The 16,244-nt window shown below is 46.9% G+C and overlaps 1 protein-coding gene across 1 annotated transcript in view; it reads left to right on the top strand.

The window, feature by feature from the left end:
- LOC116988697 (arachidonate 15-lipoxygenase B-like) overlaps positions 1 to 16,244 on the top strand; it is a 328,224-nt gene that overhangs the window by 74,683 nt on the left and 237,297 nt on the right. The gene's annotated exons all lie outside the window — the stretch shown is intronic.

The raw sequence follows: 16,244 nt of genomic DNA, 5'->3' as shown, positions 1-16,244 counted from the left end.
ATCCCACCTATCTTAGTATCATCTGCATGCTTACTAATCCAATTTACCACACCATCATCCAAATGATTGATGTACATGACAAACAACAGTGGACCCAACACAGATCCATGTGGCACCCCACTAGTCACTGGCCTCCAAGCTGACAAACAACCATCCACCATTACTCTCTGGCATCTGTCATTCAGCCACTGTTGAATCCATCTTGCTACTGCACCATTAATACCCAACCATTGAACCTTCTTAACCAACCTTCCATGAGGAACCTTGTCAAAGGCCTTACTGAAGTCCATATATACAACATCCACTGCTTTACCCTCATCAATTTCCCGAGTAACCTCTTCAAAAAATTCAATAAGATTAGTCATACATGACCTTCCAGGCACAAATCCGTGTTGACTGTTCCTAATCAGTCCCTGTTTATCCAGATGCTTATATATATTATCCCCTTTTTAAACAATGGAACAACATGCGCAGTACGCCAATCCTCCGGTACTATTCCCGTTTCTAATGACATTTGAAATATTTATGTCATAGCCCCTGCTATTTCTACACTAACTTCCCTAAATGTCCTAGGGAATATCCTGTCCGGACCTGGAGACTTATCCACTTTTATATTTCTCAAAAGTGTCAGTACTTCCTCTTCTTTGAATCTCATAGTTTCCATAGCTACTCTACTTGTTTCCCTTACCTCACATAATTCAATATCCTTCTCCTAGGTGAATACCGAAGAAAATAAATTGTTCAATATCTCGCCCATCTCTTTTGGTTCTGCAGATAGCTGTCCACTCTGACTCTCTAATGGACCAATTTTAGCCCTCGTTATCCCTTTGCTATTAATATAGCTGTAGAAACCCTTTGGATTTACTTTCACCTTACTTGCCAAAGCAACCTCATATCTTCTTTTAGCTTTTCTAATTTATTTCTTAAGATTCTTTTTACATTCTTTATACTCCTCAAGCACCTAATTTACTCCATGCTGCCTATAATTATTGTAGATCTCTCTCTTTTTCCGAACCAATTGTAGATCTCCTCTTGCCATTCCCTTCCTAAACTCGGGCTACACAACTTATTGTCCTGACTCCTATGTAAGCCCCATGTCCGTAATCGTCCAGACGTGTAATCAGCATTCTCAACTCCCAACGAAGTCGTTTGCAAAATCTCTGACTCAGACCTTTTTGCCTGACAACGCTGAGATAGTCAAGTGGTTGGAGAAAGCTGCGATATTCAAGTGGGCTTGCGATGGGTCTGCAGTTGGTTAATCAGGATCTGCGGAGAGTCAGCCTGAGTTAGCATTCCTGATCAGTCTAACTGACCCCTCCAGCGGTATGAACATTGACTTCTCTAATTTTAGATAGCCCTTGCTTTCCCTCTCCTTCCCCTCCCCCTTCCCAGTTCTCCCACAGTCCCACAGTCTCTTCTTACTTCTTTTCTTTTTTCACCCCCGAACCCCTCCATCCCTCCCCCCCCCCCCCACATCAGTCTGAAGAAGGGTTGCGACCCGAAACGTCGCCTATTCCTTCTCTCTATAGATGCTGCCTCAGCCACTGAGTTTTTCCTGCATTGTTGTCTACTTTCGATTTTCTCCAGCATCTGCAGTCCCTTCTTAATCAAAACCTCCATCGTGTCAGATTAGTTGGAAATGGCCAGGGCACCTTCACGCTGAACACTTGCAGCCAAATAGCATTCATTGCCGGAGGCGGCAGCGTTCCCATTGGACAGTCGCAATACAGCGTGGATTCAGCAGCAGCCCGACAGTAAATGGATTTAAAACCAGGAGGCGCAGGACCAAAATCAGGGTGTGAAACACCTGGTCGATAGTTTAACCGAGGAGGCAGTTTGTTCCATCTGCCTGGATTTCTTCACAGATACGGTAATACTGGAGTGTGGGCACAACTTCTGCCGCTCCTGTATCACACAGTTTTGGGACAGGGAGGCAGAGCGGAGTTTGAAGTGCGCACTCTCAGGGTCAGTTGGGCCTTGACGAGACTGGCTGATAAAGCTCGAAATCAGAGTCTACATCGGGAAGAGGAGCGTGAACCTCACTGCGAGGAACATCAGGAAAAACGGAATCTGTTTTGTGAAACTGACAAGAAAGTGATCTGTGTGATTTGTGCAGCTGCGCGGGAACACGTCTCACAGCTTCATGTTGATAGAAGAAGCTGTAGAAAGCTATAAGGTAAAATGAAACCGATTTTGATCACTTCATCGTTTAATTCCTTGTTTATTGCCTGACATTTTATTCTCTGATCTATACCCAAATCCCAGAATCAGGTGAAATCTTCCTTCGAATCTCTCACAAAAAAGAAATCAGGGATCGATCAAATGGAGCAGCAACAGAAACTAAAGATATCTGGAGTTCTGGTGAGGCTTTCCAGTTGCGATTTCCTGATCGTATTTACATGCATTACCTGTGAGGCGAATAACAATAGGCCAGGCCTCTGTAGCTCAGAGTCGAGAACCTGAGCTACAGAGCGAGATTGGGCAGGCAACTTTACTTCTTGGGGTGCAGGCAGATTACAGAGATGTTACGGTATTGTTACGGTATTGTGGACATGAGGGAAATGGTTATGGCCAAGGCACAGAATATATTACCCTTATAAAGCCAGTTGACACCCCGGCAGGTTAAAGGTGAAGGGGAAAGGCTTAATACAAACCTGAGGACAACATTTTCACGCATATTGTAATGGGTATATGGAAGGAGCTGCCAGAGATACAGTAGTTGAGTTCGATACCGGATCAATAATTAAAAGACATTAGGACAGATACATGGTTAGGCAAGGTTTGGGGAGTTCTGGGCCACATGGAACTATTTAGACGCAGCACGCTGGTCGGCACTGGCACGCTGGGCCGATCGGCCTGCTTCCGTGGTGTATAATTCTGTGACACTAAGTAGTGCTTCTGTTTCCTGGTTTTGGTGACCTGGCTCGATCCTGATATCGGATTCTCACTGTGCAGTTCACGCATTCTCCCTGTGATTCATATCAGATTTCTACAATATCCCAACAACTCGCCGTTTAGATGGTCAATCGGCGAATGTACATTTTCCTAGTGAAAGTTAGCGGTGGGCAAATGAGTGGGAACTAATGGGCACGAGCAGGGCATTGACAGCAGGACATTTAATTGGGAGAATGGGATTGATGGGATCATCATATCTCTCAGAGCAAATAAGAAATAATCTCGGCAAGTTCTTCATTGCAATGGCAAAAACGTGCAAAGTGAAATGCAGGTAAAATGGACTGAGAGATATGTCCAAAGACCAGCCTGGACATGGTTGACCGAAGGCCTATTTCTGCGCTCCGTGAAATCGCTGAGTGAAATGGTCGCCTTCGATGTCTTAAGGCAAGACAATTCCACAAAGCGATATATTAATCTTCATCTTTCATTTGACAGGAGGAGTCACGCAACATTCAGTCTCACTTCAAAGCCTGGTTTGTTAATTTGCACCAGATACTGTCCGAGAAAGAAAATCGCTTACTCAGAGATCTCCGAGATGAAAAGAAGAAGTTTGTAAATCAAATGAAGATAAATCTGACGGAGATTCAAAACAAGTTAAATGATGTTCAGCGGGAGTTCGTAGAGTTACAAGAAAGAATGAATCAAAAAGTCAGCGTGCAATTTCTGAAGGTGAGGCGCTACATTACAGGTTCGTTTAAAGGAAAGCGCACAGTAACAAAACTTTGGGGCCTTGTTCTGAAATATAACCATATAACCATATAACAATTACAGCACGGAAACAGGCCATCTCGGCCCTACAAGTCCGTGCCGAACACCTACTTTCCACAAGTCCCATCTACCTGCACTCAGACCATATCCCCTACATTTCTTTCCCATCCTTATACGTATCCAATTTATTTTTAAATGATAAAAATCGAACCTGCCTCCACCACTTCCTCTGGAAGCTCATTCCACACAGCTATCACTCTCTGAGCAAAGAAGTTCCCCCTCATGTTACCCCTAAACTTCTGTCCCTTAATTCTGAAGTCGTGTCCTCTTGTTTGAATCTTCCCTACTCTCAATGGGCAAAGCTTATCCACGTCAACTCTGTCTATCCCTCTCATAATTTTAAAGACCTCTATCAAGTCCCCCCTTAACCTTCTGCGCTCCAAAGAATAAAGACCTAACTTATTCAACCTTTCTCTGTAACTTAGTTGCTGAAACCCAGGCAACATGCTAGTAAATCTCCTCTGTACTCTCTCTATTTTGTTGACATCCTTCCTATAGTTGGGCGACCAAAATTGTACACCATACTCCAGAATTAGTCTCACCAATGCCTTGTACAATTTTAATATTACATCCCAACTTCTATACTCAATGCTCTGATTTATAAAGGCTAGCATACCAAAAGCTTTCTATACCATCCTTCTACATGAGATCCCACCTTCAGGGAAATATGCACAGTTATTCCTAGATCCCTCTGTTCAACTGCATTCCTCAATTCGCTACGATTTACCATGCACGTCCTATTTTGATTTGTCCTGCCAATATCTAGCACCTCACAATTATCAGCACTAAACTTCATCTGCCATCTTTCAGCCCATTCTTCCAAATGGCCTAAATCTCTCTGTAGACTTTGGAAATCTACTTAATTATCCACAACACCACCTACCTTAGTATCATCTACATACTTACTAATCCAATTTACCACACCATCATCCAGATCATTGATGTACATGACAAACAACAGTGGACCCAACACAGATCCCTGTGGCACCCCACTAGCCACCTGCCTCCAACCTGACAAACAGCCATCCACCATTACTCTCTGGCATCTCCCATTCAGTCACTGTTGAATCCATCTTGCTACTCCTGCATTAATACCCAGCAATTGAACCTTCTTAACCAAGCTTCCATGAGGAACCTTGTCAAAGCCCTTACTAAATCCATATAGACAACATCCACCGTTTTACCCCCATCAATTTCCCTAGTAATCTCTTCAAAAGATTCAAGAAGATTAGTCAAACATGACCTTCCAGGCACAAATCCATGTTGAATGTTCCTAATCAGGCCCTGTTTATCCAGATGCTTAAATATATTATATCTAAGTATCTTTTCCATTAATTTGCCCACCACTGAAGTCAAACTAACAGGTCTATAATTGCTAGGTTTACTCATAGAACCCTTTTTAAACAATGGAACAACATGCGCAGTACGCCAATCCTCGGGCACGATTCCCGTTTCTAACGACATTTGAAATATTTCTGTCATAGCCGCTGCTATTTCTACACTAACTTCCCTCAATGTCCTATGGAATATCCTGTCGGGACCTGGAGGCTTATCCACTTTTATATTTTTCAAAAGTGTCAGTACTTCGTTCTCTTTGAATCTCATAGTATCCATAGCTAATCTACTTGTTTCCCTTACCTCACATAATCCAATATCCTTCTCCTTGGTGAATACCGGAGAAAATAAATTGTTCAATATCTCCCCCATCCCTTTTGGCTCTGCAGATAGCTGTCCACTCTGTCTCTCTAATGGACCAATTTTATCCCTCGTTATCCTTTTGCTATTAATATAGCTGTAGAAACCCTTTGGATTTACTTTCACCTTACCTGCCAAAGCAACCTCATATCTTCTTCTAGCTTTTCTAATTTCTTTCTTAAGATTCTTTTTACATTCTTTATACTCCTCAAGCACCTCATTTACTCCATGCTGCCTATAATTATTGCAGATCTCTCTCTTTTTCCGAACCGTGTCCAATTTCCCTTGAAAACCATGGCTCTTTCTAATGTTTACCATTTCCTTTCAACCGAACAGGGACATAAAGTTTATGTACTCTTAAAATGTCCCCTTTAAATGTTCTCCATTTCTCTTCTACATCCTTCCCATAAAACAAAATGTCCCAATTCACTCCTTTTAAATCCTTTCGCATCTCATCAAAGTTAGCCTTTCTCCAATCAAAAATCTCAACCCTAGGTCCAGTTCTGACCCTCTCCATAATTATATTGAAACTAATGGTATTGTGCTCACAGGACACGAAGTGCTCTCCAACGCATTAATCCGCCATCTGACCCGTCTCATTTCCTAACAGGTGGTCCAGCACTGCCCCCTCTATGTATTGCTGCAAAAAACTATCCTGAAATCCACACATTTTACAAACTCCAAACCATCCAGCCCATTTACAGAATGCGTTTCCCAGTCTATGTGTGGAAAATTGAAATCTCCCACAATCACTACCTTGTGCTTACTACTAATATCTGCTATCTCCTTACATACTTGCTCTTCCAATTCTCGCTCCCCATTTGGCGGTCTATAATACCCCTATAAGTGTTGCTACACCTTTCCCACTTCTTAGTTCACCCAAATAGCCTCCATAGACGAGCCCTCTAATCTATCCTGCCAGATAACTGAGCTTTTTGTGTATCTGTGATCAACATAGAATTACGCCCCTCTCTACATCATGGACAGTCGGCCCATCCGCTGCTGTCAGTTTTCCTCCAATACCCATTCTTATCATTATCTGATATTTCAATGTTAAACCTTGCACTAAATGTAGTACCTTTTACCATTTATCTCTACATTGTGGACAAATTGATTTTATTCATGTCTAATATTTTCTTTGGCAGGATAGCACACAAACAAGAACTTTTTTCCGTACCTCAGTACACGTGACTACAATAAGTTCGTAAGTACAGAAGTGATCAGAGCAGACTTAGCCCAAGTCTACTCTGCCATCCACTCGTAGTTGATCTACCTGTCCTAACCACATTCTCCTCCCCTCTCCCCATAGCCCCTGACACCCACACTATGCAAGAATCTATCGAAACTAAATTCATCTAAACTAAACTAAACTAAACCAAACTAAACTAAATCATATTTGAGACTGCTCTTCACACACTAGAGGCTCACCATCTAATTACATGGCAGCGGTAATATAAAATGTCTTTAATTTTCCTGGACGTCTTAGCCATATAAAACTCATGAAGTGTGCAGTCTTTCCGGAAAGTTTCATCCTCAGATCAATGGCAGTTTTTTCACTAACCGTCCTTACACATTCTCCCTTGGTCCTTTATTCGTCCGTGTAATACCCTCAATCCATGTCAGCAGGGGTCAGAGTTGGGAAATAGGAATTTTCAGCAGATCCAAATGTTCTATGGAAATGTTTTTGTTGTGATGTGAACCATCAGTCCCAATACATTCAGGGGGAAATCAAGTGCTGGAGCAACTCACTGGATTAGGCAACATATGTGGGTGATCGATGGGTGAAGTTGCGGGTCGGGACCCTTCTTCAGATTGTTGTTGGGGGGGGGGGGGGGTGGGGAGCTGGAAAAACCATAGAGTTCGACAAAGCCACATGAATGATAAAGGATACAGGCGAGGGTGGTTTGCCTGGCAGTTGCGGGACATTTGCCAGAGAAGAAAAGCACAAAAAAGGGTGTCAGGTAAGAAAAGAGGAGTGATATGTTAAGCCAGATGGAGGAATGGAGGAGTAAGGGATTTGGGGGAATGGGGAAGAAACAGAGAAACATAGAAAATACGTGCAGGAGGAGGTCATTCGTCCCATCGAGCCAGCACCGCCATTCATTGTGATCATGGCTGATCGTCCCCTATCAATAAGCCGTGCTTGGCTTCTCCCCATATCCCTTGATTCCACTAGCCCCGAGAGCTCTATCTAACTCTCTCCTAAATCCTTCCAGTGATTTGGCCTCCACTGCCATCTGTGGCAGGGAATTCCACAAATTCACAGCTCTCTGGGTGAAAAGGGTTTTCTCGCCTCAGTCATAAATGGCTTCCGCATTATTCTGAGAATGTGGTCCCTGGTTCTGACTCGCCCAACATTGGGAACATTTTTCCTGCATCTAGCTTGTCCAGTCCTTTTAAACATTTATATGTTTCTATAAGATCCCCCCTCATCCTAAACTCAAGGGAATATAAGTCTAGTTTATTCAATCTTTCCTCATATGACAGTCCCGTCTTCCCAGGGATTAAGCTCGTGAACCTACGCTGCACTGCCTCAATCACAAGGATGTCCTTCCTCAAATTCGGAGACCAAAACTGGACACAATACTCCAAATGTGGTCTCACCAGAGCCCTGTACAACTGCAGAAGTTCCTCTTTACTCCTATATTGAAATCCTCTTGTTAAGAAGGCCAACAATCCATTAGCTTTCTTCATTGCCTGCTGTACCTGCACGCCAACTTTCAGTGACTGGTGTACAAAGACGCCCAGGTCTCGTTGCACTTCCCCCTTGCCTAACCTAACACCATTGAGATAAGGGTCTGAAGAAGGGTTTCGGCCCGAAACGTTGCCTATTTCCTTCGCTCCATAGATGCTGCTGCACCCGCTGAGTTTCTCCAGCTTTTTTGTGTACCATTGAGATAATAATCTGCCCCCTTGTTTTTGCCGCCAAAGTGGATAACCTCACATTTATCTATATTATACTGCATCTGCCGCGCAACTGCCCACTCACTCAACCTCGCCAGGTCACCATGCAACCTCCTAACACCCTCTTCACAGTTCACACTGCCACCCAGCTTTGTGTCATCCGCAAACTTGCTAGTGTTGCTCCTAATTCCCTCTTCCAAATCATTAATATATATGGTAAACAGTTGCGGCCCAACACCGAGCCTTGCGGCACTCCACTCGCCACTGCCTGCCATTCTGAAAAGGACCCGTTCACTCCTACTCTTTGCTTCCTGTCTGCCAACCAATTTTCTAACCATGTCAACACCTTACCCCCAATTCCATGTGCCCTAATTTTAGTCACCAGCCTCCCGTGCGGGACCATATCAAAGGCTTTCTGAAAGTCTAGATACACTACATCCACTGGCACCCCTTCATCCATTTTACTTGTCACATCCTCAAAAAATTCCAGAAGATTAGTCAAGCATGATTTCCTTTGTTAACTTGGACTAATCCTTTTACTGCTATCCAAATGCCCCATTATTACGTCTTTAATAATTGACTCCAGCATCTTTTCCACCACCGAAGTCAGGCTAACTGGTCTGTAATTCCCCGTTTCCTCTCTCTCGCTCCTCTCTTGAAAAGTGGGATAACATTAGCTATTCTCCAATCCACAGGAACTGATCCTGAATCTATTGAACATTGGAAAATGATTACCAATTCGACCACTATTTCTAAAGCCACCTCCCTGAGGACCCTGGGATGCAGACCATCAGGCCCAGGGGATTTATCATCCTTCAGTTCCATTAGCCTACCCAATACTATTTCTCGCCTAATGAAAATGTATTTCAATTCCTCTATCCCCCTAGAGCCTCTGTCCTCCAGTACATCGGGGAGATTGTTTGTGTCTTCCTTAATGAAGACAGATCCGAAGTATCTGTTCAACTCTTCTGCCATTTCCTTGTTCCCCATAATAATTTCCATGTCTGCGTTCAAGGGACCAACATTTGACTTTGCTACTCTTTTTCCCTTAACATATCTAAAGAAGCTTTTACTGTCCTTCTTTACTGTGCTTCTGTCCATCTTCCCTTCGTACTTCATCTTTTCGGCCCGTATTCCCGTTTTGTTTCCTTCTGTTGTCCTATGAAAGTCTCCCAATCCTCTTGCTCCCGGCTACTCTGTGCTGTGTTATACATGAGAGCGGAATAATGTTAAACGTGGAAGTTCATTTGGCTGGGCACATGGAGGAAATGTGGTAAAGTGGAGAGATATGGTGTTACCTAGATTTGGAGATTTCAATGTTCATTCTGCAGTGTTATAAACGTCCCGAGCGGAATAAGAGGTGCGGAGCCTCCATTTTGCGTGTGACTTCACTCTGTCAATGGAGGAGGCCCAGGACTGGAAGAACAATATGGAAATGAGAAGTGGGGTTGAAATGTTTAGCAACCGAGATTTTTCGCAGATCGGGGTCGCTTTAGTCTTCGCTTGGTCTCGACGATGTACAGGAGGGGGCCGAACAAAGCGTCACCAATCCACTGTGTAGAGGTTCTCCAACATTTTTGCGTACCTTCACCAATCCACAGCCTGGTGAAATGGGCCTGCAACGCCGTGTTCCAGCACTTTGTGTTTTATATACATACTAGACCAAGTGCAGATCCGTTTGGTCTGGTCCCCGAGTACGGGGAGGGTAGGGGCGAGTGGGGGAGGGGGGGGGGGCGGGAGAGGGGGGAGGGGGTGGAGGGGGGGGGTGGAGGGGGAGGATGGGCGGAGGGAGGAGGGGGGGGAGGGGGTGGTGTTACAGAAATGAACTCACTGTGGAATGAATGTATTAACGGAGCCAGTCTGCTGCTGGATCTGAAATTGTCCCTGCCGCTGACGGTAAAGTCTGTGAAAGCGGTAGGGAAAAATGTCGGCGTTTTTCGAGCAGAGCCGGGCGTCAGCAGCCGTTCTGGTCGCTGGCCAGCAGGGGGCGACAAAATGAGTGAGGAGTTGGGGGGGGGGGGGGGGGGGGGGGTTTATTTAAAAAATGTGTACATAAAAATGTCCAAATGTTTTGAGGAGTGCATGAGTGAATGTAAACGTGAAATGGAAACAATGACGGTGTTCAGCGCATGGTTGTGTCGGAGCGAGGAATCAAAGGCCGAATCTGCCATACAGCCACAAACACACACGCACACACACGCACACACACACACACACACACACACACACACACACACACACACACACACTCACACACACACACACACACTCACACACACACACACACACACACACACACACACACACACACACACGCGCGCGCGCGCGCACACACACACACAGTGAAATAGTTTTAATAGTATACTAGACCAAGTGCAGACCCGTTGGGTCTGTTCCCCCAACGCCCGTTTGCAGGGGGGGGGGGCATACGGCGCCATACATACTAACCACCCCCCCACACATACACTAACTACCCCCCTTGATATTATATTAATATTATTAATTTTGCTCCTTTTACCCCATAACCGCCCTATCCACGGAAGCATAGCCCCCAACTCGCAGGCTCCTCTCCGGGGGTGGACAGACGATCGGGCCTCCCCGGAGAGGAGGTTGGCCCCCGTGACGGGGAGAGGGGAGATGGGAGGAGTTCAGACGACGAGGGGGGCTGTGGAGGGGAGCCGGGCGAGTGAGTGGGCTGCGAAATGCGGAGAGAGACAGAAGCGGCTCGACTCTCTGGAAACCGGCAGCTGAGTGAGCGGGCAGACCGAGGGGTCGTGCCTTCTCAAGCTGAGCTGACAGTGAGGAGAACCTCCTTCAGCGCGTGAGCGATCTGCAGAACCAAGATCCTATAGCGGAGCTGAGCTGTAGGGTCTTTGCTGCAGAATCTCGATCGTTCTGCGATTTTTCATTTTTTTAATGTTAGTATGGTTATACATTTTAGTAGATATCTCGGGAAATAATTGACCAAATTTATAGAGGATTCGAATTTGAAATCATAAGGAAAATTTCTACCAGTGGATGTAAAATGTTCACTGTCATTTGTAATGTCAGCAGCTGGGCAGAGGTCAGATTTTTTTTTTAAAAGGTCAGATTGGTCAACAACTGTAATAAAAAGGCGGGAAAATAATGTACCGAATGTACAGAAGAGTGGATTTCTAAAATTACAAGGAAAATCTCGACTGAAATATAGACATATTTTCCGGTTTCGGCGTCCGGCGTCTCACACACTCACACAGACAGACACACACACACACACACGCGCGCACACACACACACACACACACACACACACACACACACACACACACACACACACACACACACACACACACACACACACACACACACACACAGACACACACACACACACACACAGACACACACACACACACACACACATACACACACACACACACACACACACACACACACACACAGTTTTAATAGATACTAAACCAAGTGGGGGGTGGGGGGAGATAAGTGGAAGAATGGGGAGGGAGGGGGAGAGGTGTTGGGGGGAGTGGTCGAAGTGGGAGAGAGGGAGGGTAGGGGAGTAGGGGGTAGTGGAGGAAGAGGGAGAGAGGGGTAGGGATAGGGGGTGGGGTGAGAGGGGGGGATGGGAGAGAGAGGGTGTGGTGGAGGGAGAGGGGTGGGGGAAGGGGGGGAGAATTGGAAGAGTGGGAAGGGAGGGGGTGAGGGGTAGGAGCAGTGATTGAAGAGGGACAGAGGGGTAGGGGGAAGGGGTGGGAGAGAGAGGTAGCGAGGGGGAAGGGAGGGGGAGAGAGAGGGGTGGGGGAAGGAAAGGGGTGGGGATGGAGAAGGGTTGGGTAAGGGGGAGAGAAGTGGAAGAGTGGGGAGGGAGGGGGAGAGGGGGAGATTGAGTGGTGGAAGAGGGACAGAGGGGTAGCGGCGGGGGGAGAGTGGGAATGGGGTGGGGGAGAGAGGGAAGGGAGGTGGGGGAGAGAGCGATGGGGTGGGAGCAGGAGGGGGAGGAGAGGGAGAGGGGTGAGGAGAGGGAGAGGTAGGGAGGAGAGAGGGGTGGGGAGGGGAGGTGAGAGAGGAGGGGGGAGAGGTTTGGGAGAGGGGGGAGGGATATTGGGTAGGGGAGAGAGGGGGAAGAGTGTGGAGGGATGGGGAAGAGTGGGTTGGGGGAGGGGGTGGGGGGGGGAGAGAGGGAAGGCGGTGGGGGAGATGGAGGGGTGTGTGGTGGAGAGGGAATGGTGGTGGGGTAGAGAAGGGTTGTGGGTGGGAGGAGGAGGGGGAGGAAAAGGAGAGGGGTGCGGAGAGGGAGATGGAGAGGGCTAAGGAGAGGGGGGTGCGGGAGGAGAGAGAGATGGGGAGAGAGGTGTGTGGGATGGGGGAGGGATGGGGAGGGACGGGAGGGAGGGGAGGAGGGAGATGGAGTGGGAGAGGGAGGGAGAAGAGTGTGGAGGGAAGGGAGGAAGGGTGGGGGGAGAGAGGGGAAAGAGTGGGGAGGGAGAGTGGGAGGGGTAGGGGTAGGGGCAGTCCATCTGTTTCCCATTCCTTATCACCCCCAATCCTCTTTCTCTATTCCCACACACGTGATCACACGCTTCGACACAGGCTGCGGGGGTGGGGGGGGGGGGGGTGGCTGGTGCAAAGTCATATGTAAATGAGATCCATTCCGATTGGACATCCGTGAGGGATGGCATTGTGACATCACACGATGTAACGTTCACCAACATTCTATGGGTGAGAGCTGTTTTTTTAAAAACATTTTTAGTTTTTCTTTGCGGGGGAAGGATTTTATTAAAAATGTGTACTTAATCACGACGAGATTTAATGAGGAGTGGATTAGCGAATGCAAAAGTGAAATCTCTACCGAAATGGAAAAAATCTCAGCGTTTCAGCGTGTGATATTAGCGGACCAAGGAATCAAAGGCCAACAATCTAATCTGAAAATTGAATCTGACACACACCCACACACACACACACACACACACACACACACACACACACACATACGCACACACGCACACACAGTTTCAATATATAGATAGATATAATAGATAGATAAGCCGGCATTTTGCATTACTTGTATCTCAATAAATTCAGATTTGTGTTTTATTTATTTCAGGATGAAGCTGGTCGGGAGAGCAGGTACGACATGTTCTTGAATAAAACTCTGTGTGGATGTGCAATGTAATAATAATTACTTGCTCAATTTATAACTATGTGTTTACTATTTGCAGTGCGTGTGTTGATACCGAATCGTTTTCAGTGACAGATGCTGCCCCGGCCTTTGAAACGTTATATCGCCCCTTTGTATTTAACACAAAGGTTAAGAGAAATATCTGATGCCATTAAGCGGAGTAGCTTACAAACGGACGGTATGAATATAGCATTCTCTGACCTTTGTCAAGAACCCTACCCGTCGCCCCCCCCCCCCCCCCCCCACACACACACACATCGTCTGCCTCCCTCCCCAACCCATTCCCCTGTAGCTTCTCGCTACCCGCGCAACCATCTTTTCCCTGTGCCTCAACTGGACTCGTATCCATTTCTCCCCTCCACCACAACCTCCACGGATAACCCTACCTCTGGCTTCACGATTCTCACAACTTGGTATCCATATCTCACACCTTTTGCCTTTTCATCCCTGACATTATTTCAATTGGCTTATCGTAACAATCCTCTCGCTGGTATCCACCTCGCACTTGCGTTGGATGGAATTGGAATCCCACCACTAGCCATAACTTCCCACCCCCACCCCTGGCCACTTTCCGCCGACCTTTCCCACCGCAACTCTCTGGTTAACTCGTCCCTTCCCGCGCTTCCTGAGTCTCTTCCCGGCCCCCGGGAACTCTCTGATTATCTGGTTCTCCCCCCAGTCTCCGTCACCCTGGACGTGGAAACAGCGAGGTATCTGTGGATCGGAAAAGGGTGAGATGGACCGGGCCACAGAACAACCTTCCTGACACCGCGAAGAGATTTACAGTCAGTCGGTGTGTGCTGGGATCGGAGGGATTCATATCGGGGAGACATTACTGGGAGGTGGAGGTGGCGGGGAGTCGGCGCTGGAGTCTGGGAGTCGCCGCAGTGTCTGTGGAGAGGAAGGGACAGGTTGGCCTGACCCCGGAGACTGGGGTCTGGAGGGTCAGGCGGTTTGTCAAGTGTTTCATGCAGTCACCTCCCCTCTATCCCGTCACCCCGCCCGTCTCATCCCCGGGTGGGTGGGAGGTTATCTCAGTTGCAAATCCGGGACAGTTTCATTTTACGACGCGGACACCAAGTCCCATCCGCACACCTTCACATGGAATAAATTCACAGAGCCACTTTATTCTTTCTTCGGAACACGGGATGCAGAGCATTGGCTGAGAATCTGTTCCGGTTCCGCTCCGGGTGTGTAAAAGGGTCGGGTCACGGGATCGGCGTCAGGATCGGGGCTCATGGGCTGTGGGGCAGAAACCCGGTGGACAACATGTCGGCACCGAACGGCTCCCATTTAATCCCCAAATTCCGCGTTGTGAAACCCCAGTGAGCGCGGAAATAAAACCAGGGGGAATGTATATGTGGGAAGAGTGAAATAAACAGCAACTGCAATCAGAGCTGTCGATCCGTTCATTTTAACGCGTTAACCGCGTCCGGCAACGGAACAGAAATTACTTTTGTGAAAATATAAAGATTGAAACAATTTCCCTTACCGCGGGTGCAGCAGCAGCCGCGGGCGGCGGGTCCTGAGCTCCGGGCTCCCCCGGGTCCTAAAGTCCGCCGTCTAAAAAAAAGTATAGCGTGTTTGCAGCATTTGCTCTCCACACAACAGACTCGTTTTCTTCGGAATGGATCTTTGGAAGAATGGGTTCAAACCGAATTCCGGTTCCAGATGGGAGCCCGTTGTCCTCAGGCTCTGTCTGTCTCTCTGTAGGATATGTAGATCATTCCTTGTTTCAGTCGCCGTCAGACCCCACCCTCACCTCTCTCAGGTACATCATGCCTGTATCGGTGCTGCTTCTTGCTCTCGTTCACCGCTTTAACGCTTCACCGCCAGCTTCCAACCAACTCCCACTTTCCTCTGTTCGAGCCCCGACTCTTCTCTTCGCTTTCTTGCCGTCTCTGTCTCCGTTTCAGAGAAAACCGCGAGTGACCAAAGTCCATTCCAAGCCCGCGGTCGCCATCGGCTACTTCGTCTATCCACTAACCCTAATTGCGCATCGGAAATGGAATATTCCCTCCAAGATCGAGTGCTTACCCGCTTACATTTACACTATGTTCAAGCATCTCTTTTATAGGCGTAATTCTCTTTGAAGTGCAGTCAGGAAAGGCAACTGAGTCAATTTGCAGACAGGAACATTCACCACAGTGTTTAAAAGCAAGCTATACTGTCCAAAGCGATTTGGGTTTATTTCAATTTGCGTGTTAGAAGCACCAAACACAGAATTCGAATAAACACATTCTTTCTATTCGGTTCTTGTGAATGTTACTGATAGTGCGAAGTATCCAAACTCAGCAACAGCAAACTCTATCTGTCGTATTAATATGCGGACCTACAATATTGTAAGTGGGATTGATTTTCAATTTTTACACTTTTACATTTTTTTCCTCTCTGATTATCTGCCTCTGGTTCTTCCCTTTCACCCAATCCATCAGGTGAAACTTTAATCGCCGCCTTCGGCACAAGAGAGAAAAATAGTCATGAGTTGTTAATTGTCGTGTGTACCGAGGCGGGGTGATGATATTCTTACTTGTCCTTAATCTGAATTTGCATCGAGATCACTTCTCAGACTATTCCATGCTTTAATTGTGCGGGGAAACTCCACGGAGCAGCCAGCAACTCTGGATAGAAGAGATTGGGTGACATTTCTGGTAGAGACCCTTCTTTAGACTTACTCTGGTTTTAGTGTATTTAGTTTAATTTAAAGATACAGCGTGGAAACAGGCTCTTCGGCCCACCGAGTCCACGC

The sequence above is a fragment of the Amblyraja radiata genome, chromosome 28 (genome assembly GCF_010909765.2).
Source record: "Amblyraja radiata isolate CabotCenter1 chromosome 28, sAmbRad1.1.pri, whole genome shotgun sequence".
NCBI classification, from domain to species: Eukaryota; Metazoa; Chordata; class Chondrichthyes; order Rajiformes; family Rajidae; genus Amblyraja; species Amblyraja radiata.
Note: the sequence above shows the minus strand (reverse complement) of the source record. Positions and strands in the feature narration are given on the sequence as shown.